The sequence below is a fragment of the Diabrotica virgifera genome, chromosome 1 (assembly GCF_917563875.1).
Source record: "Diabrotica virgifera virgifera chromosome 1, PGI_DIABVI_V3a".
NCBI classification, from domain to species: Eukaryota; Metazoa; Arthropoda; class Insecta; order Coleoptera; family Chrysomelidae; genus Diabrotica; species Diabrotica virgifera.
Window position 1 is genome coordinate 78841483 of NC_065443.1, and position 17493 is coordinate 78858975.

At 33.2% G+C, this 17493-nt stretch overlaps 1 protein-coding gene across 2 annotated transcripts in view; it reads right to left on the reverse strand.

The window, feature by feature from the left end:
• The window catches only part of LOC114349386 (uncharacterized), a 104098-nt gene extending 91035 nt beyond the window's left edge, over nucleotides 1-13063 (reverse strand). For both annotated transcript variants that reach the window (XM_028299735.2, XM_028299733.2), the window contains exon 1: nucleotides 12840-13063. The gene's annotated coding sequence lies outside the window, so the exon portion shown is untranslated. The remainder of the gene's footprint in view (nucleotides 1-12839) is intronic.
• Nucleotides 13064-17493: the final 4430 nt, after the last annotated feature.

A 17493-nucleotide genomic window follows, 5' to 3' on the forward strand; every position in this document is an offset into this window, starting at 1 on the left:
TCTACCTTTGCAAATAAGAGGTGGGGGTGAGTGGGAACTTTCTTATGAAAAAATGGCTGTAAGTCCGGTTCTGCTAAATCGAATTTTGCATACTTGGTCTTCTTGAAAACAGCTCTTTTTCGTCAATGTAAGTGTCTTATTTTCGAAATAGCCTAACAAGTAATATGCAAGCAAGGAGGCGTTATTTAATTATTTTCGGAAATCTAGTTTTCTTTGGAAAATATTAAATACAAGTATGCATTTTTAATTCTGTATTACAAAATTTGACCAAATTAGCAACATAATACCGAAAACCGCATGTCGATACCTTTTTTCTATCTCGAGATATCTTAAGAAATGTGTAAATTTTAAACATAACTGTTACTGTCACCGGTAAACAAGGTTAAGGAAAAGTAGTGTGCTATGGAAAAAAACAAAGAAACATTTTCCAGACGTAAACGTATATAATTAATTAAAACAACACTAAGACAAACAACACTACTATAAAATATAACAAAGAAATAAAAGCAACTACTTACTTAGTCTTACTGATTGATTAAATGTTCAAATTGTTGCCCATCATTTTAGATGCAAGCATTTACTCTTTCAAGAGTAGATTGAATAGCAACAAATTTAACTGTTTTAGACTTTTATTTATGGGGACGGATTAAAGACCTTATTTTTATTATTTTATCTCTAGTAGTGGACCTATTTTATTAAAGACCTTATTTTATCTCTAGTAGTGGACCTAGGCCCACTACTAGAGAAAGCATGATCTACAATCTAGAGAATACGAAACGCCATTCAAAGCATTGCGAAAGCAGAAAGTGAGACTGCTATTCAATCTACTCTTGAAAGAGTAAATGCTTGCATAGAAAATGATGGGCAACAATTTGAACATTTAGGTCGTCACTAAGTAGTTGCTTTTATTTCTTTGTTATATTTTATAGTGATGTTTGTCTTATTGTTGTTTTAATTAATTGTATACGTTTACATCTGGAAAATGTTTCTTTGTTTTTTCCATAGCACACTACTTTTCCTTAACTTCGTTTACCGGTGATATTAACAGTTGTTTAAAATTTACCCGTTTCTTAAGATATCTCGAGATAGAAAAAAGGTATTGACATTCGGTTTTCGGTATTATGTTGCTAATTTGTTGCTACAAAGAAAACTAGATTTCCGAAAATAATTAAATAACGTCTACTAGCTGGCATATTACTTATTAGGCTATTTCGAAAATAAGACACTTACATTGACGAAAAAGAGCTGTTTTCAAGAAGACCAAGTATGCAAAATTCGATTTAGCAGAACCGGACTTACACAGCCATTTTTTCATAAGAAGGTTCCCACTCACCCCCACCTCTTATTTGCAAAGGTAAACTTAAACTTGTGAAATCAAATATGCGCAGAATTTTATGAAGAATACGATGATTGGATTTCCAGTGCCCCTTCATTAGGTAAACTTTGTAAAATTTTGATTTTTTAATTTTTGATATTTATTCGTATTCGTATTCGTGATTCGTATTTGAATCGTCGGTGTGTTAACACGTTTGTTTTTTGTTCTGTTTAGCTGTCGACATACACGAGTGTGTTATTGTTATTTTGTTATTGTTATTGGAGTGAACGAAACTGTAAGTTTTGCAACAAATTTATTTTATGTTTTGTTTATCAACGACCCAGTTAAATATTGCAAATTGACCTTGACCATAACTATGGCAAACTACCAATGTGAGAATTGTTTACATGAATTCCCCGAAAATGACAAATATAATAAGCTTCGTTGTTTTGGGGAATGTCAGCGAAATTTCTGTATGCACTGTTCTGGATACAACAAGACCATCACCAAAACTCTCCTGGACCCAAAAAATTCAAATCTAAGATTTTTCTGCAAACTATGTGATTCGCCTAGCCTCAGATATTTAAATGAAAAAATAACAAATCTATCAAAAAATCAGATACCTCATGAGAACTTTAATGCCTTAATTCAACTAACTAAAAAATTGACTGATAATTTGCCCGTTTTTATAGAGACATACGATTTATTAACAAAAAAAGATGGCAAATTGGATTACCTTACAAAAAAAATTGACGAGATCCAGAAATTAAATAGCCTAATGAATCCTGAACATCTTTTAAAATCGGTACGGCAAATGCAACAAGATATCTTCAATATATCGTCAGTTTTTTTCGGCTGTTCCGATGATACTATTAAGGTTCAAGTTGAAGACTCAAATTCATCCGAGATAAAATTGGGATTACAAAGGCTATCTGAAAACATCAGCGAAATATCTAATCAGATAAGTAATCTTTCCAGCAAACTACCTGCTATACAAACTGAAAAAGAGGTACCTAAAAAAAAGATAGTGTATGTCACTTCAAGCACCCAAACTGAAGGCCCTCAACATTTCCAAACCTGTCCAGAAAGAAAGTCAAAAGTTTCAGAAGATAAGTGTCATTTTGTTGTTATCAGTAACTTAACAGCAGCATACACCCCTATACAAATAGTACACTACATTAAAGAGAGGCTAGGTATCAAGGATTATATTAGATGTTACGCTCTCCCTAAAGACGCCAACACAGCAACTGGTTCCTCATTCAAAATAGGCATAAAATCCAAACCATCTATCGACTTATTATTTAATAAGGAAATTTGGCCACCTGGTGTCAACATTAAATGGTCTATAGAATCACCACACTCTGAACCAAAGACTTCATCTGAAGAAAATATGAATCCGAAGTACATCAGAAGCCAAGTTAGCTTGGAAAACCCAATTACCATTCCAAGCAACAACAAAAATGAAGTTGAAGACACCAATATATTTACAGACAAGCAGGCCATCACAATTTGCAAATCTCAAGAGCCTTTCCGTTCCCATATCAATTTTGTTAAGAAAGATACTTTGGAACCATCCATAAATTTGGATCCTTTAACACCACCAAGAGTTAGACTAACTAATAACTCGAACAGTCGATATCTTCTTGCAAGATTAAGGGAACCAGACATCTTAAAGGCAATTAAACTACATCTTGCTTTTCTTCACGATCAGCCTGCTTCTGTATTTTATGACGGATATACCAACACCAGCGTGAAACTCTTTTTGGCTTCCGAAGGATTACCTACTAAGACTGAAGAACTACGAAAAGTTCTTCTAGAATTTAACCATGCCTATGGAATTGGTCCAGCTGAAGTGGAAGCTGATCTTGCCGCTTATAGGTCCTATCTAACTTCGGAACGAATTATACACCTACAAAAGTCAAGGGAATGTCACCGAAGTTATTATTCCACTGGCTCTCCAAAGCGAAATTTTTAAACAACACGACGTGTTCTGAGGGACTAGAAACCTCAAATTATTTTAGTGATGACAACTTTGGCATGGTTCTGATTAATATTCGTTCTATAAGAAATAAAACTGATGAATTATTTTTGTTTCTGGAGGAATTAGGATTTCCTCCGATAGTTGCGGTTACAGAGCACTGGCTTGAAGTTAACGAGCCTTTTTTTGTAGAAAAATATACCACAATTGCCAGGTATGATCGTCCAAGTTCGGCTCATGGAGGCACCCTGATTCTCTCTAGAAATAATGATTTTTCTCTGGTAACAAAATATGACTTTTTGTTAAGTGAATCCTTCTTTGAGTTTTCCTTAGTTTATAATAAAAATCTTAATCTTTACATTATTTGCATTTATAGATCACCTGATTCTACCGTGGAACTATTTTTTCAGAACCTGCTAAATTTGTTAGATGACCTGCCTCATAAAAGCAGAAAAATTCTATGCGGTGATTTTAACATTAATTATGCTGCTGCTAGTGCTACCCAAGTGTCCCTGGCAAACATATTTGAATCGTATGGTCTCTCAATGCACGTTGATTCTCCTACAAGGATAACAAAAACTACATCTACCATAATCGATTATATTGTCTCAGATTTCTCACCCCTTGATGTCTGCTCTACAGTTATTAATGCGGGACTATCTGATCATGAAGCAGTGTATACGAAGTTTAACATCTTCAGCAAACCCTCCTCAAAAACCCGACGTTTAGGTAGGATTTTTTCCGCCCGGAATTTTCGTAAATTCCAAAATTTATGCTTAACTTCTGAGTGGCAATTTCCTTCTATAGACGTGGACTATAATTTCAGTGTTTTTCTAGATAAGCTTCTCCACATCTTCAATAAGGCATTTCCTTTAATTCCTATTAAGCCAAAACATCGGAAACCTTGGGTTACGAAAGGTATTCGCATATCAGCTAAGAATATGCGTTCACTACTATACATCAAGAAATTTACTACCAATGTTGCTGTCACTGAATATATCATGAAGTACAGGACAACATATCTAAAACTTGTCAGGTCAGCTAAAAAAGCCTATTATCAAAATCGTCTGAGAAGCTCTAAAAGTGTTGCAAAAGAGACTTGGTCTATAATAAACGATCTTCGAAATAAAACTCACACAGCTCAATCATTTTCCCTTCCAAATCCTGAAAGTCTAAACGACTACTTCGTTAATGTGAGTAAAAATATAACATCAACAATTTTGCCGCAACAAGATCCTATTTCCTATCTTCCTAATTCAAGACAGGTCTCGAATTCATTCTTTTTACGACCAGTCGATAACTCTGAACTTATCCAAACAATCAATTGTATCAAAAGCAAATCATCCTGTAGTACTGATGGACTATCTATAAAAATTTTCTCTAATCTCACAGAAAATGTGTTGGAAATCCTCCTCTCACTAATTAATGATTCCTTCGAAAAAGGTAAATTTCCAGAGTGCCTAAAGACAGCCATTATTATTCCTCTTCATAAGGGTGGCGAAAAATCTGATGCCTGCAACTATAGACCTATTGCCTTACTACCGGTACTCTCCAAAATTATTGAGAGACTCATTAAAACTCGACTTATGTCCTTTATCGTTGATAACAACATTTTATCACAAAATCAGTTCGGCTTTTTAACAAATAAATGTACCACTGATGCCATGTTTTCTGTACTACATGAGGTTTACCAAGCACTAAACAATAATCTTTATACTGCCACTGTTTTCTGCGACTATGCCAAAGCTTTTGATTGTGTAAATCACGACATCTTGATTACAAAACTAAATTTCTATGGAATTCGAGGTATTTCTTTGAATTGGTTCCAATCCTACTTGAATAATCGGAAACAACTAGTTAGAGCAAATGATACTGACTCTAGTCTCAAAAACATCGTCTGTGGAGTACCACAAGGTTCAGTATTGGGTCCTATACTGTTCCTTATCTTTATAAATGACATTACTAATTTAAAAATCAATGGGAAAATTTTTCTTTTTGCTGATGATACCAGTATCACTTGGAGCAACTCAACTATTGCATCTCTTCATGAAACTATAACTTCGGATCTACTGACGATAAAGACCTGGTCTGACTCTAATTTACTCTCTTTTAACGTAAATAAAACAGTAGCATTATCCTATAAAGGAGCTCTTCAACCTTTGCCACTTCATAACAGCCAGATCAGTACCGTTGATTCTGTAAAATTTCTTGGTATTTTTTTAGACAGCAACCTCAAATGGTCCCTTCATATCGATTCGTTAAGTAAGAAACTCGCCTCAGCTTGCTATGCAATACGATCTGTCTCAAGGGAACTCAATTTAGCATCTTCTAAAATAACATATTTTTCGTTGTTCGAGTCTCATCTTCGATATGGTCTTCCTTTTTGGGGTTCTAGTACAGCTGCTCAATTTGATGTCATTTTTAGATTGCAAAAAAGAGCAATAAGATATTTGTTTGGCCTCAGAAGATCTACACATTGCAGAAGTTACTTCAGAGATCACGAAATTTTAACACTTCCATCTTTATATATTCTAGAAACGGTTTGTTTAATTCGTAAACACCTTCATGTCTTTCCATCTAGGCCCAATCATCTTTACTCCACCAGAAATTCAATCTTTGATATTTATTTACCGATTCCATCCACTGAGTTAGTAAAGAAATCTATATTATATTCCGCAAAGAAACTGTACAATCATCTTCCGTTACAACTTAAATCTGCAACATCTTTCCCTAAGTTCCGAAAAATGACAAAAGCCTATCTATCCAAAAGACCATATTATTCAATAGAAGAATTTCTTAATGAATAACTAAGAAAATTGGGTTCCATGCGCAGTAGCATAAACTTGTCAGTTCCTTATGTTGTACCTATTTTATTTTATTTTTTGTATGTTCAATTTGCAATTTATATATGTTTTGCAATAAATTGTTTTTGTCTTGGCTTTTATATCTTATACTGTACATTGTTGACGATTTATCTAATTTTAGTAAATTGTAGTTGTTATTTGTTATTTATATTATGTTTTTCTTTTGACTGTATGTAAGCTTTGTCCATAAAATTGTAAAAATTTTCAGTGGCAATAAAGCATATTTCTATTCTATTCTATTCTATTCAATTACCACCTCTAGCGGTGAACCTACAATTATAAAAGTAATTTCCAGGCTTTTCCCGAGGCAACTTTTGTTATAAATATTTTTTACTCACAATCGGTTAGTAATTTATGGATTTCTAACCTTTGACGTAATCAGGAAGCGACTTATTACTTACTTTACTTTCCCAGCTAGCCGGGAAAGTACTTTCCCGGCTAGCATCTGTCACTTTTCTACCTGCAAATGTCAATGTCATTTTTGATTAAAAGATGGTTTAGAAAGAATAGAATCCACTCAACATTTATTTAATTAAGAAACAACAACAACAATAACAAAAAGAAAACTATTTGGAATTATAAATATTAATAGTTAAATTGGAATTATGATTACTATTAACTATTATTAAACTTGTTTTGTTACCTAGCAACGATCTCACAGGTTACTTAAAATAATTCATCTTATCACATAATGAAAATGGATACAGATATTTGAAACGAAATTATTATTGGTAGATTGTGAGTATTAGAAATCCATAAACTACTAACCGATTGTGAGTAAAATAGTATACAAACCTCGCGGGAACTCATTCTAGGCTCGCGTCTGTAGTTTACCTCGGTGCTTCGCACCTCGGTAAACTACCTTGCCGCTCGGCTGAAATAGAGTACTTTCCCGCTAGGTATGTAATATACTATTTCTCAAAGATGTACTATAAACGGTTCCTGAGTTATGGCCGAGAGCCATTCTTATTGGGACACCCGGTACAAGCCCGCTGGTTCATAATTTTTAATTAATGAAGGTAATGCATCCATTATCCATGTATTTGCATTTGCGGCAGATACATTGGCATGTCTTGCTTCTCCAAGAATTTTGTTGAAGGAAACATGTTGAAGTGAACTATTTTTCCATCTGTACAACCAAGGATTTGTCGCTTTGAAGTTCACATTACCCAAATTTTCAGCCATTTCTTCAGCTTCCTCTTTTAAAACAGAATATTAACATTTCGAGATCTCTTCTCAGTAAAACATTCGGCTAATGCCTGTTCGACACCTGAATCTATCCCACTTCGTTTTAATTTTTGGGTTGATTTTGAATTAGCTTGCCAACTATCTTGATTTTTTAAGTTTGCTATCCTGAGTTTGTGGAATTCTAAACTTTTTATCAATTTCGATTTGCCTGCACTCTGATGTTGTCGCATATTCAATTACATCAACTTTTTCTTTTAAATTAAGATCCATTTCACGTACGTCTCTGGTTGAATTCTAAATTAACTCTATTAATAAGTTAACTGTTTCTAAAAATTTATTAACAGGCAATGAGATGAGTGGGCAATACAAATGTTTAGGCAAAGGGAAAAGTACTGCATGACCTGTGTCTGTTTCCGGGAAGGGTCAAATTGGTGCTAATAACAAAGTAATAAAATATTTATTACTACCTGACAGACCTAATAAACCAGACATCATTTAAATTTTTAGACCATTGTACAAAAAAAGTTATTCGTTTATCTCAAAAATATTCTATTAAGCAGTATTATTTTATTTAAACAGGGCCCTAATAGCTCAGGCGGTAGCATGTTTGACTTCCACGCAGGTAGGCCGGGGTTTGAAACCCAGCGCCGGCGAGAACATCTAGACATATTTAAATGTCTATAGGGCCCAGGTGGACTCAGCCTGAATAAAAATGAGTACCTTGGGTAAAACCAAGGGTAATAATGGGCGGTTGAAGCGTAGAGAATGCTCCAATAACGGACTTGGCATAAATACAACAAAGACAAAGTTACTTGTGGTTAGCAAACAAGACGTCGGCGTCGGCCCTATGCAACTAATTGTCAATAATGAACCTTTAACAAAAGTTAACCATTTTAAATACCTAGGATGTTGGATAAACGAGACACTAAATCCGGATGAAGAAATTAAAACTCGTATAGAAATTGCAAGACGAGCATTTATGAAACGTAGATCTATTCTGAGCAACCTCAGCTGAATTTACAACTAAGAATCAAGTTCCTAAAATGTTATGTGTATCGTGTATATGGGTGTGAAACCTGGATCATGAAAGTTAACATGATGAACAAATTAGAAGCCTTCGAGATGTGGTCATATCGTAGAATGCTCAGAATATCTTGGGTTCAACGCATTTCAAACAGAGAAGCTAAACTGTTCATTCAATTTCCATCGGCTTCTGGAAATATAATCTACACTCTGGGCCAAAATTAACCGGCCGGCCACCTTAAAAATGGGTCATTTTTGATGTCTTATATCTCCTAAACCTGTTATCCAATTTAAGTGATTTTTTTAATATGTTGTAGCCTTATTTCTTGACAATATCGCTATAATAATATTGTTGCTAAACAGGTAAATTTGCATTGTATACCGGTTGTACGAATCAAACTGTGTTTTTTCCTAAAGTTTGCATCACCCTGTGGAATATTCTAGCATTTGTAGAATACTGAAATTAAAACCTGACTATAGCCTCATGATTTCTCAACATTTTGTTTTTTGATTGATTCGCTTATGTTGGATAATAAAAAGTTAGGTGATTTAACAACTAGAAATGTTTCTATCAATACAGGGTGTTTTTAAAAAAAGGGTGTTTAACCCGGCACCTGCCACGTGGCTTTGCAAGGCGCCAACTGCCACGTGGGGTGCTCACAGCACCCCTTAAAAATTTTCTGTGATCTACTTGTTTAAAAAACAAAATAATGTGTTAAGTAACACAAGAATATAAAAAAACATGTTTTATTAACTTATTAGCCACTAATATGTTATAAAAGTTACCAAGCCATAATAAATGAAGTCAAGTAAAATATCTAAAAAAATTAAGATTTAGTGAGTATAGAGTCTATATTAATAATTTAAATCAGTTATTTCAATAAAAAATGTAAATTTGACCGGTTTATCAAAAAATACAAAAAATATTTAAAACTTAAAATGCCAGATGATGACACCCCAATTCGACTTTAGAGCTATAAGTTCAGAATGACACTAAATAACCACTTCAAACACTAACACATCTATGTTATATAATATTATAGAAAGCTACTATAACGCACAGCTCGGTTATCAAACTTGAAATACCAAATATTTGATAAAAATGTGTTATGAGGTGCTGGTGGCACCCCACGTGACAGGTGCCGGGTTAAGGGGTAATTCTGCAAGAAAAAATAATGACGGTTTGTTTTATAAACGTATGTCGCAAATGCTTCGTTTCCGAGATAGGGGGTGTTGAAATTTTTCTGACAAACTGACGATTTATTTATTGCTTTAAAACCGGTTGAGATATGCAAATGCAATTTGGTGGGTTTTATGATGTAGTTATTGCACATTTTGTGGCATACAATTAAGCATTTAATATTCACCATTGGAGCGCATACAGGTAATATGATGGCTTATATTAACCGTATGCGCGCCAATGGTGAATATTAAATAGCCTACAAGACACGATGAGCTTAATAAATAATTATTATAATATAATATTTATGAATTACCATCGAAGGTCAATATGATCAACCAAAAAAAATGTATTTGGTGATTTTTCAAGTGACATTATTAGGTGTGAATCTGTCTTTTGAGTTTACTTCTCCTGGTTTAAAAACAGGGTATAGTAAAATCAACTAAACCAAATGTTGCATCCCATGATTAATTATTGTGTAATAAAGTTTCATCCTTACACAATGTTTAAATAAATTACTATTACCACAATTATTAATATTCTATAAAAGGTAAAAAGCTGGTTTAACCAGTTTATTTGAATTATCCATGTTTGTTACAACTATTATGAATGAAACTCAAAATATTTTATATACTTATCACATATCACAATATTATTCCTCAACAAAAAAGACATTAAACCTTTAGTATATTTATCAAAGGATTTATTATTTTCAATATAATTACCAAAAAGAAAAAGAAAATAACATCATAGTACAAATAGATGGAGAAAAACAGACTCGTTCAAAAGTGCCGCAGAAATAAATTACCTAAGAGCCAAAATAGATGAAAATGGTCATAGGAAGGGGAGATAAAGGCAAGAATAGCTAAAGGAAATAAAAAGCGTGGAGCATTACAAACATTAATTAAATCCAAATACGTATCAAGAAAAACAAAAATCAGAATTTATAAGACTGTTATCAGATGTACAGTAACATATGCATATGAAACATGGGTACTGAAAAAGTCTGAAACAGGACCTTTTAGAAAGATGGAGAGAAAAATGCAAACAGCAATATATGGAGGTGTGAAAATAGAAGCTCAGTGGAGAAGAAGAACCAGTAAAGAATTGGAAGAACTGTATAAAGAGCCAACGATAACGACGACAATCAAAGCACAGAGAATACGATATTTGGGGCACATCGAGAGAATGGGAAGTAAAAAAATGCTAAAAATGGTACTCTCACGAAGACCAATACAAAAGAGATGCAAATGCAAGTCAAGAAAAAGATGGAAGGACAGTGTGTATGAAAACCTGAAGAAAAGTAACATTGAGAGATGGAAAGAACTAGCATTGGTCAGAAGGAGATGGAGGGAGGTGGTGAAGGAGTGTAGAAAAAGACTGAAGTGTAATTAAATAAAATTTACAAGACTAAAATAAAATGTAATCAGAAATATAAACATTTTAGCCCCAGGCCTACTAGGCCTGGGCCCGGATTACGTACACTCGATACGCATCGTATCCGCCATGTTTTCCCATAAGGCGCTACAGTAAAACATGGCGGATACGATGCGTATCGAGTGTACATAATCCGGGCCCTGTTGAGCTTAATAAATAATTATGGTCTGTTTTTAAACCAAGAGGAATAATTCAAATTTACTGTGCCGTAATGCTTGTTTGTAATTGGTCCAACCTCAGGCAAGTTTACTCCAGTCATGGAATTTTGACACTAATGACATTTATGAAATTTTGGCACTTGACATTTCATAGGTTAAATAAGAGATATATCTGTGATATTTTTTTGTTTTCTGTGTTACTCCTTTAATTTTTAGATTTTCAGTCTACTTTTATATAAAAAACAGTTGTTTTTAGAACTCTTTAGCGACTTATTAGTACCTATAATATAATATTTATGAATTACCCTCAAAGGCTGACATGCTCAACAAAAAAATATGTGTTTGGTGATTTTTCTAGTGACTTTCTTGGGTGTGAATCTGTCTTTTTAGTGTACTCCTCCTGGTTTAAAAACAAACTATAGAATAATATAATATTTATAGATTACCATGGAAGACCAATATGATCAACCAAAAAAGAAGATGTATTTGGTGATTAAGTGACATTATTGGGTGTGAATGTGTGAATCTGTCTTTTCAGTTTACTCCTCCTGGTTTAAACTAAAGTATAAACTGGTAAAGTCAACTAAACCAAATGTTGCATCTCATGATTAATTATTGTGTAATAAAGTTTCATCCTTACAAAATGTCTAAATAAATTACTATTACCACAATTATTAATATTCTATAAAAGGTAAAAAGCTGGTGTAACCAGTTTATTTGACTTATCCAAGTTTGTTGCAACTATTATGAATGAAACTCAAAATATTTTATATACTTATCACAACATTATTCCTCAACAAAAGTGACATTAACCCCCCAGTATATTTATCAAAGGATTTATTATTTACAATATCAATGATACTGAAAATAAAAGGTGTTTATACTAAAAAAATATAAGCATCAGCCAAAATATAAACAAAAACCTGTCATACTCAAATAGCTATTTATAGAAAAGTATGGAAGTATGTATTTTATTAAAATAGGTTTCTGAATCACACCCAAAAACAATTTAAACTATAAGCATACTATAAGTAAAAAATGCAGATTCTAGTGTTCATGTAAGGATTCAAGGTGACCAGATTGTTAATTTATTAATAAAACAAAACATAAGTGACAAAGATTACAGTATCCAGATAAATATTTTCTGGTTTTCTTTATCTGGCCTACCTACTTATTTATGAAGACACAAAATGTAAACATTGTTTGAAAAACAACCTATATAAATTGCTGAAATTTCAAATAGGATTGTAATGGCGGCCGCAATAAAAACCTTGTTTAATACATAATTTGAATAATTGATCACTTTCAATGTCAAATAGCAAAGAAAAGCACAAATATTTTACAGATTGGGAAACAAACTCATGTCCTACTTGTTAACTTTCTCAAGAAAATTCCTGCCAGATGTTATTATTGATTGAAATCAATGACAATTGGAAAAAAATCCTCTAATTAGTATGCTCCGCAGATATTAATACTAAGTTTAATGAACATAATTGAAAATGTATAATTTTAAAACACAAAATCGTTCAAGGACAAATCCACTATAAAGTATTGGTTAAACATCAAATATTTACTGAAAAAAGCAACTCAACTGTTTGTCATCACTAAAATCTAAAAGGCTAACTACAACCCTACTGTTTTGCTAAATAATCGAGTTAGATTCACTTAATTAATTAGAGAAAATCAAAGAATTTACCTTAAATAAGTGGTATTCTATGAAAGCGCAATCACATGACGTCACTTTTAAAATAACACTAAAATAAATGGTAACTATAAATTATAATTACTTAAAATCGAACCTTTAAAAACAATAAACTTAAATATAACACCCACTCTTTATGTTTCTGTCATACTAAAATTTTAAGTTCCATTAATGAACTGCACAAAATATAATCAAAGATGTCTAAAATGTTTGGCTGTCAGCTGTTCCCCACCAATCTTTTCCTCACATCGTTGCCAAACTGCTGAAATTTACTGGCATCTTCAGAATACATCTACATACAAAAATAAAGAAATTACATTTTTCAATAGATTATAAATACTTCTTCTTCTTCTTCCTATTTTACAAATAGGCTCATGTCTGTTTTACTTCGGTTTTTAGCCTCAATTGACATTGCCTGACCATCTTTTCCTTGGTCGTCCCAATGATCTTCCATTTGGCGATTTGTCTCTTGCTATTCGTACTAGGTATTATATTTTCTGTCATTCTTTCTATGTGTTGATTCAATTCTATTTTTCTTCTTTTGGTCCACATGTTTATTTCCTTTATACCATACCTCACTCGTATGTCCTCACTTCTTACTCGGTCTTTTAGAGTTTGGTGTGCTATTTTTCGTAAGACTTTCATTTCTGCTGTTTCCAGCAGTCTTTGTGTTTTCCCCGTATCTGCTCTTGTTTCCGCAGATTGTGTTGTTGAGACATCCTGCTGCTCTGTTCGCCATGTTCACTTGTTTTTGTACTTCTTCTTCCATTTTTCCGCAGCTTGACAGTTTTATTCCCAAGTATTCGGTTATTTCCATCACTTGTTTTGTTATTTTGTTATTTACGACCAGTTTACATCGTCTCGGTTCCCGGTTCCCCTGATATCACTATCGATTTAGTTTTTTCTGTTGAGATCACCATGTTGTATATGAGCGCCGTGTCTTCGAATTCTTTAATTAATCTTTGTACGTCATCTTCATTTTCGTCGTAGGCGTAGCATATTATCTTTATTTCCTTTTCTCCCATTCTATATCCTCTTCTCTTTTTAACTTTCTTTATGATTTCATCCATTATCAGATTAAATATTAACGGGCACAGCAAATCTCCCTGTCTAATACCATGCAGTTTCATACTTGATAGGTTGCGATAGTTTTCCTTTACATCTCACCATAGCTAAGCTATCTTTCTCAATGGTTTTTATTAAATTCAGTGATATTCCCTTTTCATATAATACCTAAATGTATCGCATCTCGAATTCTCACTCTATCAAACGCTTTCTTTAAATCTATCATGCACACATATGCTGGTTTGTTGATTATAAATACGATTACATAAATATATACTGTACCAGATGAAAACAATTACAAAAATAACATAAAAACAAATTTACAAATTACAAGCAAGCAATAGTGATTAACGATTATAAACCCAACCTGAGAGATCCTTGAGAATGACATTCCGGTGATACAATTCATTGGGCGAGGAGGATTAGGTAACTCATGTAAGCAGGAATTACGCCACCCCGCCCCAATGCTCCAGACAATCCACTTCCCCCCGGATAGCACTCTGATGCGCTATAGGAGCTCTCTATCAGCAAAGTGCTTATCATGTGAAAGTCCTGGGTACACGGACTCCCGCACGAAATCCTACCCACATCAATGCAGGCCAGCGTGAGGGGCTCTATTCCCGCTACTTAACAAATTACAGTTTAGTTCAAATATTAAACCATTGTAGATTACTTTCTTTTAAAACGACTGATAGAGTTGTCAAACAGTTGTAAATCGTGAAGGGAATTAGCTAGATTCAGGACGCTAGGTATAAATGAAAAAAGTGAATAATTAAACCTGTATGTGAAAGGATACATATGGAATGTTCGAACTTGTCTAGTGGAGCGAGGTGGTACAAACAGTCCAATCTTATTAAGAAGTTGAAAACAACTGCATATATCATTTAAGATATTGAATCGTACCTAGTAAAAGGTCTCTTTGTTTTTTTTTTCGGCTCGCAAGAGAAGAGATCTGCAGTTCATGTTGTCATACAGTGTAATTCTGATATGTATAAAGCTTAAAAGCAATATAACGGAAGAAATTATTTTGAACCTGTTCAAGTTTCCTAATGTAGACCAAGTAGTGTGGTGACCACACTGAAGAGCAATACTCGAGGTTAGACCTGACCAAGGAGAAGTAAAGAATCTAATAGTACTGAATAAGTCTGTGTGGAGTCACAAATTGTTCTTTTTACAAAACCCAACATCTTCATAAATGTTTGAATGACATTGATGATGTGAATATTGAAACAAAGAGAATTATCTAGTGTAATCTCCAAGTCCTTGATTTTGTTTAGAGTATTGCTTAATTGCCCTTTAATGTAATAGTTTGATAATATAGGATGGTGAGTACGATTAAAGTTGATTACAGGACATTTTCTGAAATTAAGGTTCATACCATTCCGTGAACTCCATACAGAGAGGTCAGTAGATCTGTAATTGCAATATGACAGCATCATAATAGTTTTTTTTTAATTTTATAGCACGTTAAATCATCAGCAAATAGTAAGGCGTCACAATTGTGTAAACAGTTGGTAGTAACGTTAATAAATATATTAAAGAGTAATGGATCCAAGTAGGGCCTATATGGTACACCTGACTTAACCGAAAAAGTAACTCAATTTAGTTGGCCATTGAAATCCAATATGTGAGGTTTTATTTCTCCAAAAAAATTCCAACCACGTGGGAAGAGTCCTGTGTTGCCCTAGGCTAGGTAACATCCAGGCATATCTGGAACATCATTTAACCATTATATAAATATGTAACGTAACATAACCGTTCACATTCAAAGGGTTTTTACCCAACACATTTTGGTGGCTCAGACATGCTATTTTTTGGCTTTTAGAACACTGATGACGGATTTCTTACGTCTTGTCTTAAACGTTTTGTCTTAATGTGACCCTTATTTAGGGTATTTTAAAATATACATTTTACAACAAATCTAGTATTTTTATGGTTTATGGTATACAGCCACCTACAGGAAGTTTATTTTCCTCGTGGATTTTATGAGAGATGACACAAGACATATGTAACAATAAATCCATATCAAAGAACACTAAAACCCGTCACTACAACACCGTCACTACCTTTTTTGCGAGTGTTAATGAATATTACCTATTTCATAATTTAAAAATTTAAATAATATTTAATGCCTTGTTTACGAGTTTGACAAAACCGGGTAGTCCGAAAATCGATAAAACCAGGTACCCGATTTTATCAGACCTGTTGTTACTTCCAGTTTATGAAGTGGTATTTTGCTTTTGGTTAACTGCAACGTGTAGCATTATAAAAGAAAAACTACTTGTTAAGTCATGGGATCAAGAAAGCATGCAAAATGCAATAGTTGAAGTGCTAGAACATAGGATGGTATACAAAAAAGCTTCTCAAAGTTTTAATGTTTCGCAATCCACTTGATCGCGAATACACTAGAACATCGTGTGAAAAAATTAAGAAATGGTAACTCTGGTGAAGAAGCTAGTAAGAAAGCTAGTGAAAAAATTTAAAAAAATCTCCAGCCGTAAAAAAATTAAAACTAAATGAAATAGACAAAAAAGAAAAAAAACGTGGTAAAAAAGGCTGCATCAAAAACAAAATTGCAGATTCTGAGAGTTTAGAGGAAGAAGGCTGGATAAAATGCGTGTGTTGCACCAAATGAGCTCATGAAGCCTGTAGTGCCTATGATGATATAGATGAAGTTTTTATTTGTTACTTCTGTTCATAAATTTTCGATTTTTGTTTACATACTTTCAATAAATATTTTATTCTCTGCCCATTATTAGTCTTTTTACATGGTAATTAAATTACTACCCGGTTTTATCATACCAGTTGGACAAAACCGGGTATTTTTCAATATTTTCATAAAAATAAAAAAAAACAAGTTTAAGAATATTTATAAAAATTGACATTGGTATATCAAACTTAAAGTTATTTGAGAATATTTCGATCTACAGTAAACGTTTGCTACTCTAACATAGCACAAGGTACAGACGGTTTTTGGACTGGTACCCGGCTTTATCCAACTCTCCCCTACCTGGGTTAACAGATTACTTGATTCGTTGTCGACATTCATTTCACTCATTTCATCATTCCCCGTTAAAAGTCAGTCTAACCATACTCCGGTGTAAATATTTGGATATTTACACCATCTTCTCGGTGAGTTTTGATTCAGATCAGTCTTCTTGCGAAGCCTCTTTGATAAGGGGTAGACCCCGAAACATGATGTCTGAGGATGATAATAGACTCGATTTGAATTTTGAATCAAAACGAAACCGATTATTTTCATTTTTGAATTATATTTTTGCCTATGTCGATATATTGGGCCGTACTTACCTGGTCTTCTTTAGAACATGTTTTTTTTTATAATAGTACTATTGTGTGTATTGTGACATGTATTCGACATTCTTTAGTAAAAAATAATTCCCAAAATAATTTCTAATACCTACATTGTTATCTTAAACATTTTAACTATTTTTATTACTATCGCCATATCTGATTTTAAATCTGTCAATGAAAATGTTTTTCTTTATTTTCAGAATTGTGCAGCATATTCCTGTATCTGTAAAGATTATCTAAAAATAAAATATACAACTTTTTCAATATCTAT